Source organism: Cephus cinctus, unplaced genomic scaffold (assembly GCF_000341935.2).
Source record: "Cephus cinctus unplaced genomic scaffold, Ccin1 Ccin1_scaffold0421, whole genome shotgun sequence".
Classification (NCBI taxonomy): Eukaryota; Metazoa; Arthropoda; class Insecta; order Hymenoptera; family Cephidae; genus Cephus; species Cephus cinctus.
In genome coordinates, this window is record NW_014333104.1 from 93,694 (window position 1) to 114,109 (window position 20,416).

Consider the following 20,416-nt stretch of genomic DNA (forward strand, 5'->3'; position numbering starts at 1 on the left):
TAGCGGAAACGGCACAATGATCAAGTGTATCAAAGTGACGGCCCAACTGAAATGCAGAGATTGATTCTATCTGGCAGAAGAGACGGTTTGCTCCCTACCCGAGACGGTTTGTTCGATTACAAGAGTAGAAGTACCTCTAGATATGATGGTCAAGTGGGACAGTTTGCCCGCTTGCCCGAGACGGTTTGCTCGTTTACTATACTAAAGGTAACCTAGCTAGCTCAGGTGATAGAATGCTCGAGGCGCGAAACGTCGCTGTTTATATACCCGTCAACGGTTGGCCAGGGGGCCTGAGAGGTGCGGAGGAATTGAGCGTCGCGATGCCTACGAATTGTTATTACTTGATGTTTAGGGTTATTCGGGTTAGCGGGATCTTATTATTACCGCGATACGAATATCCTCGGATGTATACGTTACAATATGTATATACATATGTATCTACTTTTGTGTATGGAATAGGCCCGCTGGTACCTTAACAGTATGACGTATAGAAGTCTATGAAAATATTGGATAACATTGAACCAAGTAGCCATATCCGTAAGGTAGTCACGTGGAAGTAATTTTTTAGCAAAATAATGAGGGTAATACTGAAATGAAGAATTTTTATATTATCAATGAGGATCACATTTTTTTATTGTTGTCCTTTTCAAGTATAGGGGATGAACATATATTTGCATGATTATATACACGCGTGATTACTGTATGTAAATGTCGTAAAAATTTGCGACGGTGACTTGTTTGAGTTTGCTCATTAGGGAAGCTGAACAAAAATGTGGCTTTAGGGATGTAAAAATTATCCGTGTTCGTAACGTCGCGTAATGCGATCCCTTTAAAAGCAGAATTTCCTTTCAGAGACTAATGCTGAAATATAGATTCGTGGGCTAAGGGGAGTTTTTGCGTACTTTTTGTGACTTCATTTTTTTTTCTTCGTTCCAACCACTCGGCTGAATTTTCATATAAAAGGGCCGATGCATGCGCGCATGTGTATATGCGCGTATTAACGGTAAAGTTCTTTTTTCTAGCATTTAATATTTCGAGTTTCCTGAAGCAGACAAAATTGAAAAAAATAAATTGGAAAAGGTTTTTACGATTTTTTTTTAGAATGAGTAATTTTTATTGCTTTTTCGTTTTTTATAATTTTTTTTTTACGTAATCGTTAACGAATGTCGACTTCAATCGCAAACTGACTTTGGCAAAGTTTCGTTATTACGTGAAGCAGAATGTCTGCTCTTTCTTTTTGAATGATGATTCATTTGAACCAGGAAATAAGACTAGAGGGGAGACAAATTTCTTGCCTGCCGAGCTTCAAGATGTGGCTCGATTCTCACATCCTAGTGGGTAGCGTAAACTGCCGTCACTCATAGCGTAAGTCCTACCTGTTGGATCATCAGTGATTGGCTGACTAACCCGCGTAAAGATTAATTGTGGTTAATGAAATGTGATTAAAATAATAATTTTTATTTTAATTAAACAAATGTACCTTAAAGGTTTGCATTTGCCAACTTCTAGTTCATTGATACTCATGATGCTGTCAGATGATCTCAATTAGACAAACCTCAAGTACTATCAGGAGCATCGGTTCTCCGGTTGAGTTTTCCGTGACAAGCAGTTTCGCCTGACAGCTGATTTTTTCCTTCATCTTCCCGCGGGTTAACCAGCGAATCACGAATTATTCAACAATTAGCATGTGGGCTACGGATGACAGTTGACACTAGTCATTATGGTGTCAGACTTCGGGCTACTTACAACACATGAATTTTCATCTCCTCTCTAATCTTACTTCCTGATTTGAACAACGATTAGTCTTGTGGTAGTCACAAGGCCTTTCCTTATTTTTTTTTGTTGAAATTTGACAATCATTGTCCAAGAAGGTTACACCGGATAGTTCAAACAAAATAATTAAATGATTAAAAAAATGACTTTTTAAATTAAACTGACAACCGTTTTGTAATTATACACAAAGACGTATTCAGGATCAACCGATCATACATCGACTAATTTTGTACTAGTACTGATTCCTATGGTAGAACTGTATTCAATTGGTGTAATGATTCTGAATAACCCAGTATACCTACAAGTATTGTAATGGCTGAATCGACACGATTACCAATGTAGAAAAAGGAATCTCACTTTCCTATAACGCGATCACTGTTGTGTCCCCTATTTTATTCCATGCCGTCCTTACATGTTATACAGTATCATTCACTTTCTCTTATTGATTAACGAACCACATGTATTAGAATAAGTAACTAATCATACACGAACTCAGGCACGAGAAGTACAGATATTCAGAATAGACATTGAAATTTGAAGTTCAGGTTGCTTGATCATTATCGACGATCTACTTTACTATAGGGAATAGACGTCAAGGACGTGAAATTGATTTCTTCTTTAACATATCTATACTATAAAAGCTAGTATTTTATCTAATAATTGTACATTTCTAATGTTTTCTGCAAGCTGACTTCAAGGTTCAAAAATTTGAAGCTCCAGGAATCTGAAGACGAGATGAAAGTACTTTTAAAAACTGCTACCCAAGTGAGTGTCGTCAATGTCCTGGAGTCGGAACCAATATCAAGCGCTGATCGACTTGCATCCTCACTTCAGTGCATCGTTGACACTCGCTATATCCACTTGGGTATTACATCGAAGTTATGAGAATCGACGTTGATCAAGAAGAGTTACCAAGAAAGGAAGCTAACCGTCTTCAGTGGACGCGAAGTAGCTTAATACTTTTTTCAAAATCTTCTTTTAATTAGATGGCCAGTTGTAGCATGACGTCCTTCGATATAAAAAAGATACAAATATCGGTCTTAGGTACCAACGTTGATATTTGAAATTTTACGCTTTTGCGGCCAATATTATCATTAATACTCATGGTTTCCAGATGGAAGCCGCGTCTGTGTTCAGCTTCCTGTCGACGTTTCACAATCGTTTCAGTTTGCATCAACAGGACTAGGAGGCTCCGATACTGAAGCTCCCTGTTGTCAGGAAGTCTTAATATACCTATGATTGCTCGTGCGGATCGGAGCTTCAACGGATCACAAGTTGTTTAGTTTAATTGATCAGCTGATCAACTAACATCCATTCGGAAACCATGGGTATTAACATTGATATTATTTATTATAGTTTGTAAGTTGCTTAAGTACTATTTTATAACGAAGATGCAAATCGATTCACATTGAAGTTACTTGAGTAGTTCCAAAGGAACTTACGTAGCATCCATATTATTTCTCTTCCCTGTCTTATTAGGTAATTGGGCGGATATGAACTATAATCAATATTCGAAGTCATCTTGCGACTTACAACATGAATTCTTTATACAGTGAAAATAGGATTATTTTTCACCTCAATTTCCTTCGTACTACCCTAATTAGTTATCCTTCTCGCCGATAGAAATTTAGGGGAATTGCGCTCGGTCCGGAGTCTAATGCTATTCTTCCGTACCTCTTACGACTGCCAGTTTTCAATGACACTCGACAGCATTGTTCCCGTACAATGCATTAGGCATGGCCAGCACGACCTCGACTTTCTTCATAGCCAGCTTCTGGGCAAAGAAGAAAATCAAGGTTCTACTCTAGTTCATTTTTTATGGATATATGTAGGACTTCTATATTAGTTATTCAGTATTGAAGAACCGCGTGAAGTGAGCCGTGTCATAGGAACAAAGTGGACTCGCTATGTGGATTTGGTACAAATAGATTTTTGGCTTGTTTGATTAGGGGAAATTGCAATCAACGCGGAAGCTTTCGCAATATAGGGAAAATCGTCGAGAAATATCTCGTACCCAATGACGCATGTATTTCGCAATTAATTAATTTGACTCCTCTAAGCCGTAATTTTAGCGAGTACTAGACGCAATTGCATACGCTGCATACATGTAACTCTTTGTTGTCAGCATTTCTCGTTTGCTCAATTACGTAACTTAATTTAAAAAATATATCCATCCCAATGCTCGTTAGTTGACATAGTTTATATTCGATTGTTGCAATTAGAGTCGCCAATTTTTTTATTGTCATTTTGAACTTGTAACTATTTTTGTCTAACCCCTGATGCTGAGTTCCGTTATTTTTTTTTCCAATAAAAATAAAAAATAAAAGACAGACGGAGTTATATTCCTCACGACAGTTAAAGCATCCTTACTACACTGTTTTTTTTTTTGCCCAGACTGTACAAAAAACTCCATTCCGTACTGCACTCTCTCCAGTCGCTCATCCCTCCTTCCTTACTCTCTCTCTTTCTTTCTCTCCATCTCCTATCCAATCATACCAACTGTCACACTTACTTCAACCTTATCATTTACAAATTACCTATCTATCATACATCAAGTCTTCCTTACCGAGTCACGCCTCTTATATAACTAAATTTAAATTAACGGTTTTTGTTCTTTTTTTGCACTTTCATAATTTTTAATTTCGTGAATATAGATATAAACGTGAGTTCATAACTACAAAATTGACTGTTTATATTTTCTTTTTTTTTCAAATCTTCTATTGTTCCCATAGGTGGCATTTTCATTTTCATCATGCATTGCTCGGGGGTACATTTTCTCATTGGCTTTATGCCTTCTTTTATTTATATTTTATTGTTTTTTTTCTGTTTTGCTAGGAAAGAGTGAGAAAGTCGTAATTTCGTTTTAGCGTTACATCGACCAGCCGAAACAGTCGATATGAGTTAATTTCCCCAAAGACATGCCATCAAAGTCTCAGAATGATTTTTTAATTCTTTTTCCGTTTTTTAATTTCACCGAACATCCGAGGATGCCAACTGCACATTTTGTACATTTTTTAATTAATTATTTAGTGTAGGACACTATTTCATCCAACTCTTATATACAAAATCAAGTACAAATTTGAACTCTTGATTTGTTCAAAATAAATCTGTATTTTACGTCAAGTTCTACTTATATCAAATTCCACTTAAATCCTTGTTATTTCCTAGATATGTCAGATCTCTATCGTTCTTGTGTAATCTCGTATAGAGCATTTGTTGCATCGAGCTCATGAGCTATCGATTACAGCAGTAATCGAATCTTCCAGTTTTGAGCGAAATAATTATGGAAAAATATTATAGAAATATTATTAATACTGAAATTATACGTTATTATTATAAATTACGTATATTATTCTAAGGAAGCATATTGAACTTGATGTCAAATTTAATTAAAAAATTTCCATTTTGAAATATTAATTATTAATATAAAAAATTATTAATTTAGTATTAGACAAAAAAAGGAATTAATTAGACGGCGGATTACACGATTATACTGTTTATATTTAACCTGGAAAGAATAAGTGATATAACCATACTCGAATCTGCTGGTTCTTCCGCGAGCGTAGTCTAGGGTAGCAATCTTTTCTCTCTCTCGCTCCTTAGGATCCTTAACCCCCAGTCTGAGCACTCTAGTGTGCACTCATAAATATCGCTGAAAGTAGTCTCACTTGGGCACGTATTATCCCCGGGGGTTAAAACCACCCTTAAGAATATCGAATAGGGTTATCAAGAGCAGTAAAAACGCGTCGGACCATCGACTTGTCGGTAGGTCAAAATTTATTGAATGAATATTGGATACGTACCATCGACCCTTAAAATAACCAGTAGAACAAAAATCTATTTTATAGATCGAAAAAATTGAGGTAAAACTTCATACCTCTATAAGTGAACTCTCAAATACATTTGAAAAATTGAATAATAAACAGTGTCTTTTATTTTCAAAATGAAAGTTGCGCGATCAAATGCTCACGTGATTTTCGATTTTTTTTTCACAATCATTCTATTTCCTTTTGATCCTATTAGCTTTATGCTCTAAGATAGCCGAGTGCCAGATTTTCACAATCGTTATTGCGCCAGTTACGAATATGTAGAGCATGGCGCTGATTCGAATAACGGTGGTTATTGGCTGCTGCGTTAGCTTGGAATTGTTAATTAAAAAATCACGCTTGTGCGACGCAAAATGGGAGTTTCATTGGCGACTAAAATTTTTGTGGTTTTATTGGTGTCTAACCTAACCTAACTTTACCCAACTTATTAAACTCGCAAAATCGTACTCCGAGGTCTATTTTCAATTTTCCATTAAAGCACTTACCAATTCAACCTCTATTTTCTACCTTCCCTTTGGCAAACTCTGGAGTCCCTAGAGGCCGGTATTGCCACCAACAGTACGTAATCATTTGATTGTTTATAGGAGACGGGCTGACTCGACTGCTGTGAATTTTGTCCGTTCCACCAAATTTCCTATTTTCAATTCTCACGGCAGCGTCCCCCTGCTTTTATCGTTTTCACATTTTCAAGTACAATTTGCGACATTTCACCAGTAAAATTATATAGTGATCAATGTTAACTATGTTGTTATAGAATTGACTTATAGGATGCCACAAGCTGACTCGCGTAGTGCTACCATAAATTACAGTTATCCGGGTGTTACAGTATGGTGATGACACAATGGTGGTGGGTGCGTATTCAGCGTATGCTCCAGTAAGGGTTGCTAGACAGCTTGAGATTCGTGAGGACCGTTCGAATTATGAGGTCACGGAGGTCACGAATAACGCGAAGTTAGCGTCATCGAGTTACCTCCTCGAGTTAGTTTAATTTGCATTGGATTGATGATAAAGGCGATTTTCAAAAGTTGATATTCGAAATACTGATGAAGATCGATGGCAAACTACTAAGAATCAGTTTGGTCGGGCCAATTTATAATTCAGTCATTCTTGAAATATTTTCTTGTAATTTTACTTTTTATTGATAATACATTCTAATGCCGTATATAAAACTGCCATGCACGATATATCGTCGAAATGTCCGTCTAGTAGTTTTTTTTATCATTTGATTATTTCGTCAGGCGGTCGTGTTTACAAAGGTGTAATGACGTCGTAAAGATTTTTTACGTATGCACGTGCTAACATGTAGACCAGTAGTGCATGTTTTCTTTGATTCAATGTCATAAAAATGTATGATTATACTGGTCTGGTTCATAATGCTGCGCTGTATTTTTGCCGTTAAAAAGGTACATACATGAACTTGCTTGTATGTATATAGGGTGTCCCAAAATTACCTGACCAACGGGGTATGGCGGTATTCGGGAGGCACCACTGATCACGAAAATGACCTTCCTTTTGTCCGGAAGGTCATAGTTTTTAAATGGGAGCAGGTCAAAGTTGACCGATCATAGCGAGGCGTCACGAGAAACATAGGCACCTACGAACTCTGAGTTTTCTTCCCTCGCTTTTGTTTCTCGGTGGCTTGTTTCTTGTTTCTTGTTTCCAATAGGCATTTCCAATTTACAATTTCCATCCTGCTCGAAGCCACTGAGAAACAAAAGCGAGGGAAGAAAACTCAGAGTTCGTAGGTGCCTACGTTTCTCGTGACGCCTCGCTATGATTGGTCAACTTTGACCTGCTCCCATTTAAAAACTATGACCTTCCGGACAAAAGGAAGGTCATTTTCGTGATCAGTGGTGCCTCCCGAATACCGCCATACCCCGTTGGTCAGGTAATTTTGGGACACCCTATATACATACAAGCAAGTTCATGTATGTACCTTTTTAACGGCAAAAATACAGCGCAGCATTATGAACCAGACCAGTATAATCATACATTTTTATGACATTGAATCAAAGAAAACATGCACTAAGCTGGAATATGGACGCTATTATTTTTCCATGGGATCTCGTAAATTCGAAATTAATCCTCGGGTTAACGAAAACTATACATATATGCAGTATAGGTATGTTTTTGTATATTGTAGCGGTGAAATAGGATACACCAGGTATAAAAGAATTTTAAAAATTTTAAAAATATAATTGATATCAATATTTGTATTATAGAAATATTACATATTTGTAGAGAATTTACTATTAGGTCGCCCCGACGTCTGGCGTCATTGTAGACAGCGTGGGCGTCTTGACCACTTCACGGAATCCGACGCCAGGCGTCCGCAGTTACCACCGTAAGAAGAATTGCTGTTTCATCTCGCGCGAATGTTTCACGCACTTTTTATTGCTTGCATTTTTTTGTTTGAAATATGAATAAAAAATTACTGGATTCTTAGTCTGCCTTGTATATTCTGTTCATCGTCAATAATTGTACCTATATGGATATATTCTAGAATATTTAAAATGAAAATTTCGATTGCCTATTATTTAGATTCGTTTCTAAAATTAAGAGTCAGAAAGTTCTGTATCGGTATCATTTGAAAATAATAAGCTGAGTTATTGTTTATCAATCATGTGCACAATATAGAAAGTAATATTTCCAAAAATAAATTAATTCAAATTTTACAAGATGAATTTAACCAGTAATTAATTTCCCTTGAAATAAAATTATTAATCATTAAATTTTTATTTGGTCATACATGTTTATCTATTGCACTTTAGGTGAAACTGAAACATAAATTCTCTGAAATGACCATAATTTTCTTATGGCTTTCAAGACTTGTCATTTGAGTGCATGGATGCTATACGTAACATACATAAACATTTATTTTTAATAAAATTAATATAAACATATGCTTGTTAAAGCATGTTGTGTAAAGGGATGTCGCGTGTATGTAATAGGAGGTTACGATTCAACTGCATAATCACAAATTGCATATCACCCCAAAAAATTGCACGCAAGGCGTGTGGCTTCATTTTATAGTGTAATACAGGCTTCGAGATGTTATATAAGTATATTGAAACAGTTAGCATACATATAGGTAACAACCCTCTGGCTACTGAAGTAGGTATAGCTTTTACTGGTTAGATTGCAGGTAGTTAAACAACATGAAAAGAAGTGGTGAACCCTGATTTTCGATAGTAGACCTGCTTCTATAAGAGATGACGAAGAACTGAATATATAAAATATTGACCTTGTGAGTTCCATTTTAAAAAACATAATTTATATCCGATTCCATTATCACTGACTTTTATTTTTCAATTTTACAAATTTGTTACCGCCACTTTGCTTCTGCTTAATGAAATGAATTTTTATCTTATTAGTAATATCTGATGATCTCAACTGTGATCCTTCAACCACCTGTAAAATTCCACCTTCTTCGAATCCCGTTGTTTTAATCCATGATCATTTTCATCAAATTAACTCTTGAATTTAATTGCCTTAGTCGAATTTGCAGTTTATCGAATTTTTAATTACAGTTCCAAATGTAAATGAGATTGTAACATTCACAGATTTTGAATTCTCCGGTTTCGGATGACGCAAGTGAGAGATTCATTTTAATTTACAAGAAAGAGTAGACAAGTACATGATCCTTTAGTGATACACGATAAATCTGCTATCTTCTACATTTATCTTCTCCTTCTTGTCGCTGGGATTAAAGGTCCTTGAAGAGACTCTGTCAATCTTATCAGTGACATCTGTAATGCCGATGATGGTGTCGCATGATGATGAACCATATCGAAGGAAAATCTAAGACTATAAAGACCAGGAGTTGGCGCCACTATCTACTTTGAAAGCTTTGGAAGGGTAACAGACTGGAAAGATATTTGCCCGGAAGCCATAGCTTGTTACACAGACAACTATAATCGATAGGGTGGTTTCGCTTTAAGGGATGCTACCGTCAAAAGCAACGGAGGGATCCGGCAGGGATCCTGGTTTCAATGTCAATGTCAATGTCTGACTTTACCCTTCCTTATGAGCAAAGTTTATGATTAAGAATCCATCTTATGTTTATATGCACAAGCATGCGCGTAGCAATGTGGCATCTAGTCTTATTCAATATTAAAATATTTGTATATTGCATTACTGTGCATGAAATAGACTGAACAACGTATAACTCATTTAGTAAGCACATGAACGGCAAATATTGTCGTAAATAAATGGACGCTCGTCTTATGAGAATTTAAAAATATAATGAGATCTGGCAATGCACTGGTAATTAGAAATTTAGTAACTCAGCCAAGTTGCAGTGGTATTTACGCTAAGTAACAGGATTTTTACGATTTACGATAGAATAAATTTATAAAATTGCAAAAATTTGGCGTATAAAATGGCAATTGAGAAGGATTCGAGTTATTGCGTTTTTCGACCAATGCACTTCGTATCGACGAGTGGATAATTGATTTTCGTTAAAGAATTTTTCAATACACGACACAAGTTTGAATTTTGTGCGGGATGAGCAGCTATCTATCATTTTCCACATTGAAATAAATGAAAAGATATGAATAACTCCATTAGTATAATAATCCCAAAGTAATAATAGTTCTAAAAATAAGGTCGACATAAGTATCAAGTAATGCACCTTTCTAGAAATATCTCAGTGATTTATAGGATATCGGAAAATAGTTCCCGGGAGGTTGCCAGCCTCGATGCCGGTTTGTAATGTAATTATTAACGTGCGCTCGATTTGCTCGAACGATGTAGAAAATCAAATCGGATGAGAATTCTGCCGACTGTGTTTCACCTCGTATTGTCAGTCGTTGCAGACGACTGCATCTGGTCCTCTTGTCTGTGAACAATAAGCGGAAAAAGTATGTAATTATTTTCAACGTCCCTGCACCCTTGTGCATAGTCGCTGGCGCGAAACTTCTTCTGAAAGTGCACGTAGAACGCGGTGTATCGAGACTTATGCATGTGCATGCTTTTACTTTAATGCGACATCCTTTCCCTATAACCAATTTCATAGTAATCTACACCGTTAAGTGTATTATTATCCATGCGTCGTTGCATCGGTGCATTGGTGCAAATTTTACTGCGGTTGCACCCCTCAGTGCATCCCTGTACGAACCGACCAACCTTACGCGAAATCTCCCTTCTGAGAATCCTCCAGCCGACCATGGTATTCTATAAGCGTGTCTCATTAAAAATAATGAGACAGGAGCGTATCAAAGCAAATGCACTGAATATCATAGCGGCAATGAGAATTTTCCACGAGATGGCGTTGGTGTGTTGCATATGCATTCTCGATGTATTCTGGATGTAGCGCCTCTCATCAGGCGTTCGTGCGTACTCGTTCTGCCCTTGGAATTGGCACCTTAACGTATATATGCCGAATAGAACTTTGAAACTGTTACAGATTCTATTTACGTTTTATTCTTATAAAATCAGGAGCGATTCGAATGCTAAAAATTCTAGTGACACCTTTCCCTTGCCCATACGACGCTGCAATTTCAGTTAAGCGTTTGAAACATTCTCACGACACCGGCGAGCGTCTCGTAAATTCTCCTATGCTTTCCTAAAGTATCGGATAGTCATCCCTTATAATGTTCCGATATGTGTGAGCCAAAGAAAAAAAAACATCTAAGGATTTTTTTTTCTTTTGTCCCTATAAAGCGATGCAGCATAAAACGAGCGACGGCACTTTCATCGCACCCACTAAATTCCAAAGGCAGAAACCTCCTTGTATGGCACTCCGCTTTCATAAGGCGTCCCATGGGTGATACGGTGAACGTGTGCTGCCTATAAATACCATATTTTGCTAACTTTCAGCCCGATGTAGGGGATAAAGACTGAGAGTTATCCTACAGGGACTATTACGGGACGTTTCACCTTGGAACAAGCAGCTGTCCGAATGAATTTATCGATATTTTACATAAATAAAATAGTATCAAATCTGAACATACACATAGATTGTATTTATAATAAGTAGTTAATCTGGGAACACCACTGTGGGTTTACGTCGATATTCCAGTGCCCTTTCGAATATTTTCGTTACTGCGATTTGTCACCGACTTCTATGACTTTAAATAAATTTTTGACTAATTTAATTGCATTCTATTTTGAAGAATATGCGTTAATCTGTTCCTTTTTACCTAAGAAACAAATTAATGAGCTTTGAAATTTTACTGCAACCCACACAGCATTTTATACCCATAGGATATCCAGGATATCCAAAGTTCCCACTTTTGGATATTTAAGGATTTTGTTTTGTTGGTATACAACAATTATTGAGCCTCATAGCACGAAGTGTGCGTCTCAAGAATAGAAAATTAATATAATGCTCACAAAAACATCAGTAATGTGTCATATTCTATCTTGGGAGCTGGATGCGAACCACGAACCTTTCGGTTGTGAATCTGCTAGCTTGATCACTGGGCTATGGCCACCTCCTTAAAAAATTATTTCAGTAAGCACTTTGTTAACTACATGAAATCAATTAGTTCGTACACGTGCTGCTTCATAGCACTTGGAGGAATACGAAATAAGAAAGGATAAATGGTCAGAGAGTAACCAATTAAAGACCTCACAAAGCTACACTATTGGTCAATCTGATAATATTCCGCTAGTGTTAACGAATGGTGAAACTTTCATATGACAAAGAAAGCAAGCAAGGTTCTTTTGTTACGACTTCCATTCTTCTACAGATATGTCAATGCAGAACAAACTACTTAATGACCTTGCTATCTACTAATTTTATATTTAAGATGCATTATCGTTTCTGATACATGTATTTAAAAAATGTATGGATTTCCAGAGAAATTACAGGATATCCACAGAATGTCCACAAGTGGGAACTTTGGATATCTTATGGTTATCAATTTAGATATTGAGGATAATTTCTGAATATCCTGCGAATATCGACAGTCAAATTCGGATATCCTATGGATATCAAATGCTGTGTGGGAATAAAAAGGAAACGGGTACCTTGGAAAGGTCAGGGCTAGGATCCAATGTGATTTCTTATTAAAATTTAAATTATACTTAAAAAAGGATGAAACTGATTCTATATCAACACTGTCTGTGTACCTATACGTATGGGTATTACTTCACATATCAGTAATACCCAATTATGTGATTATATATGCCATAGCCTAAGATGAATAAACATAGATATGTCTGTGCTCGGGTACATATATATATGGGTATATATATATATATATGGGTACATTTCGGTTGATCTTTAATTCTGAGTAGAAGATATTCATATGTTAGTATCCGTGAGGAACTATAGGCGTATAGGACGTATGTGTATAATGATTGCGAGAGCGTATGTGGATATGTGCAAAGGATGTGGTAACGTGGTAAAACGTTTCAGAACCTCCTTGGGAACGGGGATTAACATAGTTGTGTGTGTCGCCGGGAAATATGAACTTTAAATACTTTTCATATCGGCGACGTTGAATATATATGTATATATATATAATTGTGTCAAATGTGTACTTCCAAGACGTGCGGCATCCACAACGGCAAGCCACTGTGTTTCTTTTTTAAAAAAACTACTACCTTGGGACATCAAAGCATTGTAGTTCTAACTTCATCTAATGTAACGAAACCTTTCTAAGCCCATCACAACTCCGAGTGCCTAGCTTAAACATTTTTTTGGAATATTCAATGTGAGTGCCGCTTTATGGTCATGGAAATATACGCATAAAAAAACATCCAGACTCGTCCTGGAAGTTATCAAGTGTCTTGGTTGTCGCTAATATGTATCAGAAAAGTCCTGGAACTCACCGATCGACAAATTTAAATGTGTGTGTGTGTGTGTGCGTGTGTGTGCGCGCGCGCGCACAACAGAACATTTTTGCTTTTTAAAAGTATTAAGATATACGTGTAAATGTATAGATACTTATTTATTTTAATTTTGAAACATGTTTTTTACTCTTTTTTTTGCTCAATTTTAATTAAAATCAAAGTCAAATCTGTCGTCGACATGGAGTGAAAATGTACACTTGCCATTCCCATCATATAAATTGTAATTTTTTTCACGTTAATGAAAACTTAACCTAAAAACTAATATATGGGTATATTTTGCTGTGAATATTTTAGAGAGCATAACAAATTTATTTCTTTACTCTTAAATATTGAGTCATTTGATCCTCGAACATTTTGCACGTGAATTTAGGATGAGCAATAAACCTATATCGTCGAGCATATGTATATGCGTTATATTGTATACGTATATATTTTTTCTATGCCTACATGTGAGATATAGGGCACGTTACATACAGATACATAAATACCAACATGGATGTACTATGCCCTAAGCATTCGAAACACGTTCACGAGCTTATTTTACGCAATCTTATGCGATCGCGTGACAAACGTGAGAACAGGCCATCCCGTGACGTAATCTCAAAAAGCGGCTAACGGCAAGCAGCGTTCGGCTGCTTTTGTTTGCTTTCTGCGATATGAGGATGGATTGAACCTTTTCATGGTAGTTCCTGTATAGGTCCATCGAAATGCGAGCACGCGAATTCGAAAAATCTCCCAACCCGTTTTTGTGTTTCATACTGTGTCTTTTGATGTTTCTAACAATAAAAAAAAATACAATCATTTTAAGAACTATAAATATTTGATTAGCCGTGAAAAAAAGTTTATTCTCTAACTACCTATGTATTTCTTAAGATAGTTTTACCTATAAAATCTTTTTATCAAACCTAATTACTGATCTTGACAGTCATGAATATGCAATTTGATTAAATATTTTACAAAGTTATGAAGTGAAAAGAAAGTGGCTGTGTATAAATACAAACGGTATCGAACATTACTACGGCACTGAACTTTTTACCGGGTGATTCATTTGAATTGACGTGAATAAAGCAGTCAAATTTAGAGCCCATCGTTTTCGTAAAAAATCAACCCGTTATATAGAAGAGTATCTTCCTACATGGACATGAAGGTGCTTTAATACAGGAACGACGAATTCGCGTTTCATGAGGTATATATATTCTAGCATAATGCATTAGGCTTAATTCTTGAATGCTTTTTCCACGTGGGAAGGTACTTATCTCTTGTGGCCAGAGCGGGATAGGGTTGCTTTTTGGATAAAGGGGGTGAGCTCCCAATCTGGCTTTTGCATATTTTTGAAACACTTAATTAGCTCTCAAATTCTATCTCTTATTTGTTTTAGTTTTACAACGTTTATGTTGTGGCGGTTCTAACTTTTTGTTAAGCTAGCATAACCACAGGTTTTGATTAAAAGGGGGTACTCTAAAGTTTTAATTAGAGCACTTAATTAGCTCTCAAATAGTTCTTACTTTTTCAAACGATTTTATTTCAATTTTCCAATTGTGGCGGTTACAGCTTTATAAACGTGAAAATGCCGATACTACCTGGAATTCCTAAGGGTTACATATACATATTCATACGTGGTATGTTATATACCACATTATCCCTATACGTATCTATGTACGCTACCGTTAACCTTTTTTACACTATATCACGATATCCATAAAGCGGTTAAGACTTAACATTACTGGGGCAGGTGAACTTATAGTTGTGGCAATAGCTATAGTTATACACTTAAAGGGCACTACCTTCAATCTTCAATATCTTGGCTGTATTGGTATGAGATAATGGAAAGCTCCTTTGGCTAGAAACCATTATCTGATGACGCCCACTTCCGATTATAATCTTCATTTATGAAGCGGACGCTATCGATTTACCCAGAGGCTATAATTGAATCTTCTGTAATTACACGATTTCTCGAACACTGTGTTTCTTTATTGTCTTTTGATTTCATAATCATCTTCCTTATTAAAGTACAAAAGAAATTATAAGATATACATTCTTCTTGCTCGAGGCTGTGGACTTGTAAGAAGTTAATTAATTAATAAAATGCTGCTTTTTCTTCAAGATCAGAGACAAAGTATTTCATTGCTCGATCAATTTAATATTACGGCGTACCATTGCATTTTTTGATTCGATAAAGCTGCATCTACATCGAATTTTCCAAATACTTTTTCAATGCTAGACTCGTAGCTGTCATGAGCTTTTTAGTAGCTTCTTTAGGTTAAGATAGCACAGATTTTCAGTTTTCGATGCCTTTAAGTTTTTTTTTTTAAATAAAAAACATAATTTTTCGATGTGTACGGAGTTATTCATATGCTGTCCTTAATTTTGCCTTTTGACATCTGTACACATACATAAATGTAGATCCTGTATAATTTTCGAAGGATCTAAAAGGCGTGAGTAATTTGGCAAACATCCGAAGCCAAAGTCAAGAATTTGCGAGAGGCGAGAGCGCTCCAAGAGATGTAAGCAGGGAAGCAAGCTGACAAGTAGGAGATAGAAGATAGAAACTAGGCAAAGAGCTTGAAGGGGAAGGATCTAGTACAGGGACCGCTGGTTTGGCTTGATTCATTCCTTTGATAAAAAGCACCCTTACTTGCCCAAGGCTGTTTAGCTCATTTGCCGTTCGGCCGACTTAAACGCTACAGCAAACCTTTTGATATTCCTATATATTTCCGAGTCCTTGAACAAGCCTTTTCATCCCTTAGGTATACTTCGCCTTAATGCAAACCTTTTGCGTTTTCGACGAGTCCCGTTTATTCAGGTTTTTCCTGTACGTTTTTTAAACTATTTTTCTTTACGTCATTGAAAGGTACGACCATCTTGTATACTGTTATACATATATAGCCGATTCACAAGATTGATGTATTTTTTGGACAGATTAAATCAAGGAGGGGTCTAATCAAGGGAATCGTGTCACTGAATAAAATGTTTGCTATAAACTATGCATATAGATGGTTTTACACTAAATATATCTACATATATTATTTTTCTATTTTAATATATACTTACATTATTATATGAAAAGTCACGTATTATTTGCTAAGAATTGCATTGCTTGTGATCTGTCAGAAAGAACACGTGGTACTCGTCAATCGCCTACGGGTATCTCACGTGTCAGACGAACTGAGCTATCCTCGTCTTTAGGCGCATCTCAGGTGTAACCCTTTAATATTAAATGTGCCAGTTAAGGGGGTGATTCGTCTAAGGGAACTTTAGTTAAGTTACCCTTGGTTTACGCGAAGTTTGACAAAAGTTTGAAGTATTGGCACAAATATTCGATAACAAAAGTTTGGTACAGGCGTCAGATACTTTATAAAGTCGTTATCAAATTAAAATATTTTAATATTTTTATCAGCCAAATAGGTATTAGAGTGTAGGAGTTTTATATATTATTCGAGGATTAATTAATGAAGTATTAATAATCGCCATACCAATTTTTTTCTCTATCTGGTATATTGTTGTTTCAAGGATGTCACTGTTTCACTGATCATATTGGTTACGACCCAATTTTTTTGAACGTCCTCGTTATTGTGCCCCTTAAACGCGGCACGGTGTTACCAATGTCCTTATTGATTTTTCCTGAAAGAAAAAGAAAATGACCGGACATGCTCTGTTGTATGAGAAATCCGATTTCTCTCTGTAGAAATATCCTTCGCAGCGTCCTCGGACAGTTTTTTTTTTCGTGTCTTCAGTTCCACAGCTACTCTTAACTTACTGTCCAATCAGCTTCCGGAATTCGTCGCGTAACTTCCTTTTTTTTTTGCAATCTTTGGCTATTCCCGGGACTTTATCAGCCATGAGAATTTTCAGCTTAGCTTCGTAGTCTCTTTCCTTGCCAATTTCTATCCCAATCGTGATTCTCTTCTCGTTTCCGCCGGATCGTTCTTTTTACTTTCATTATCCACTATTTTTTGGGGGAATTTATTTCAACCCATTCCGACACGTGCGGGTTTCAATAATCTTCGACGATTTTTTCAAATTTTAAAAATTGTTAAGATTCGTAAATTTTTATCTTGCTGCAAAAAAAATATATTGAAATTAAAAAAAAATTAAACGAAAATTTGCAACACTCGTTCAAGTTCACTGATTGCATCCGTTCCTATTTCTATATATTCACATCTACGTATCTCTATACGCAAAAAGATATCCAGGTTATTTTTAAAAAATCCCCGTAACCGGTATTCCCCGGAATCTTCGTGGAATATGTATGAATCCCCTAACGAAGGTCATGTAGAAGTCCAGTCCGTTCGGCCTGTCTGACCGATATCTTCTTTTTCTCCTTCGGCCGGATTGCCGGCATTCAACAGGTATACATCGGCTGAGTTCACATCCCCCCTAGGCGGGCTGTCCCGCGATCCCCCACCCGCTCATAAATCCCCACTCTTCATCTCTTTGCTACCCCTACTCTCTTAATTTCTACTCCCCTCCGCGCTTTATCCTCCTCGAAAGCATCGCTAGCTTCCCCCCTCCTTTTTGACCAGTATGCTACTGTGCTGCTCTCTGCGTGCTTCTCACGGTTCTCCTTGGTATCACTACCAACGGTAGTTCAGTTCTGCGCTGTACGTCAGTCGTGACGTATCCGGAAACCGTTTCGTGTGTTGTGTCATTTGACTTTACTATTTTGTATTTTCTAACTCGTGTCAAAACTTTTAACAGCATTACGCTCTTTAATATTCTGCTCTACTACAGTCCGGTAATTGATAGTGACCATCAATACGGTTTTCCTCATATTCCCATGGTGTGACAGGTGATTCTTCTTAGTCGGAAAACGACACTGTGACAGTGACGGTGTGAAATATTTTTTTGAAAAAGGTAAAAGAAAAAATAAATTGTGAAATCAAATTTTATTGGAATTTCTCCCTCGTCAAATGTATATCTTATCTTTATTAGGAAACATTGTAATTTTGGAATATACTTTTTTTTAATCTGTTAGGCCATGTAACGTAAACGTGTAGTGATTATTGTTATACTCAATGTCTTATTCAATTGTGGGTGATCCTTTCGATTGGCAGTATGATAACAGCAAAATTTATTTAATTATAGATTTTAGTACGTCAGTAACAATTTTATTCTACAATCAATTTGTACTTTGTCTTGTTTCTTGTATTTTGGTTTTCGTACTCACGAGCACGTGTCCACTTTGAATCATAAACGCGCGCGCACACACATGGACGCAAATGACTAAATTAATTATAACACACGTGACATACTCTTTTGCCAACGGCATGTGTAAGATATTTTTAGTCGAAATTGGTTTAGGACTAAAACTATTATACAGTTCCAGTTTGTAAATGTCAGCTACATAGTTCTGTTTGAGATGGTAAACTCGACGTGGAGCGTAACTCCTACCATTAAGTAGATAGTACATTGTCGTGTCAGACATTCGTTAATCAGATTTTGACACGGTGTTTTCTAACATCAGCAATTATAGAGATCATCTTAAATATCATTTGACATATGGGAAGCAATGATCGTGACAAAAAATAAAAATACACGAGAGTGAAAAAATAAAAATGATAATTTCTGTCCATTCATAACAGACCTTATCTGCGTACGAGTTACGAAAGAAGATACAAGTGTCCCCACGTACGAATAGTTAATTACACCATATAAGTAAGATAATTATCGTGTGACGTAAATGATCAAATTTCGCTCTTATTAATGAAACGCAAAGCCAGACTCCTCTGATCTGGAGCAGAGTCGAACAGATAATAAGAAAAGAAAATGAAGGAATCAGAATTAAAATCAAGGGAAAAAAAATTTGTTCTGACGATCTTGCACATTTTTGTTTTTAGTCAAAAAAGAAAAGAAAAACTTAGAATCTAGTTATACACCATTTGTTTCCCTAAAATTTTGAAATTTTTAAAAAGCCGTCATTGAATTTTCTACGTGTTACATATAAAATATACATGCGCAGAGTTATCCGCGACATTCTCGACAAACGTACCTGAATTTCTGCCCTAAAAATGAAATGGACAGGCCAACTTCAGGCGGTTCGTTTCTCATGAATAACGTTCTATAGGAATATATGCGGATACAGCGTCACACGTAATAAACAGCGATGTAAATACGTGAATTAAGCCATAGTTGGTCAGACCGACGATTCGCGAGTTTTTATATACATATAACGTATAAATTATATTTTAATGGAGCAACTTTGCCAGTAGGTAAAAACTCGTTTAAATGCTTCATAAGTTACGTGCTATACTCTGAACGGACACACGTACGTGATTTCGGTGCGACATTCATACGTTTGAATGATTCTTGCTGACACGCTCCAGATGCTAATAATGTCGTGCGCGCCTCACGTGCCACGAATCATTGGACAACAATGAAATAATTTATGGGAACCGAAGGATGAGCCTCATTAGGCATAATAATAACACTTGCCGTTGATAGGGACGCGTATATAATGCGTCCAGGAGTTAATTGTTTGTTTATCTAACATAGTCGTGAATGTCACCGCTGACAGTTGCCATATACATAGTCATCTGCCAAACGAATGGGGTCCCCCTGGGTCTTCATAAAGGTTACGGGTCATACGTTCGTGGGTTGTCGATAAGATTGGCAGGGGTGAAAGGTCTCGAGATTTCAATGACAGTAGACCACACACGTTGGTTATCTGACAGCGTGGTTTATAGCGCATTTATAATGCCTGCAAAGCACGTCAATACGGTATGGGCACGGCATTAGAGTGTAAAAGGAAACGAGGCTTTACATTGGCACCTTTCAATAGAGAATGGGTAGTCTTATTGATTTGATTTTTCCTCTCGATTTTTCGTATTCGCCGGGGTCACCGGGCGTGGGGAAAAACGCTTCAAATATCGAAGATATTCCGAGGGACGAACGGGGATGGATCAGGACAGGCGCTGGGAATCATATGAGATACATCTTCGTCAAAGTCAGTAGGGAGTGAAAAAGTGATAAGAGGGATGGGTCGGGATAGCTGGAGGGGCGAAGGCGGTAGGGGG

The 20,416-nt window shown here is 36.7% G+C and overlaps 1 protein-coding gene across 8 annotated transcripts in view; it reads left to right on the forward strand.

Moving 5' to 3' along the window:
* LOC112494332 (dipeptidyl aminopeptidase-like protein 6) overlaps nt 1-20,416 on the forward strand; it is a 215,165-nt gene that overhangs the window by 33,506 nt on the left and 161,243 nt on the right. For 4 of the 8 annotated variants that reach the window (XM_025084935.1, XM_025084934.1, XM_025084933.1 and 1 more), the window contains exon 1: nt 17,957-18,257. The exons of the other annotated variants lie outside the window; for them this stretch is intronic. The gene's annotated coding sequence lies outside the window, so the exon portion shown is untranslated. Of the gene's footprint in view, nt 1-17,956; nt 18,258-20,416 lie in introns of those variants that run through there. 8 annotated transcript variants of the gene reach the window in all.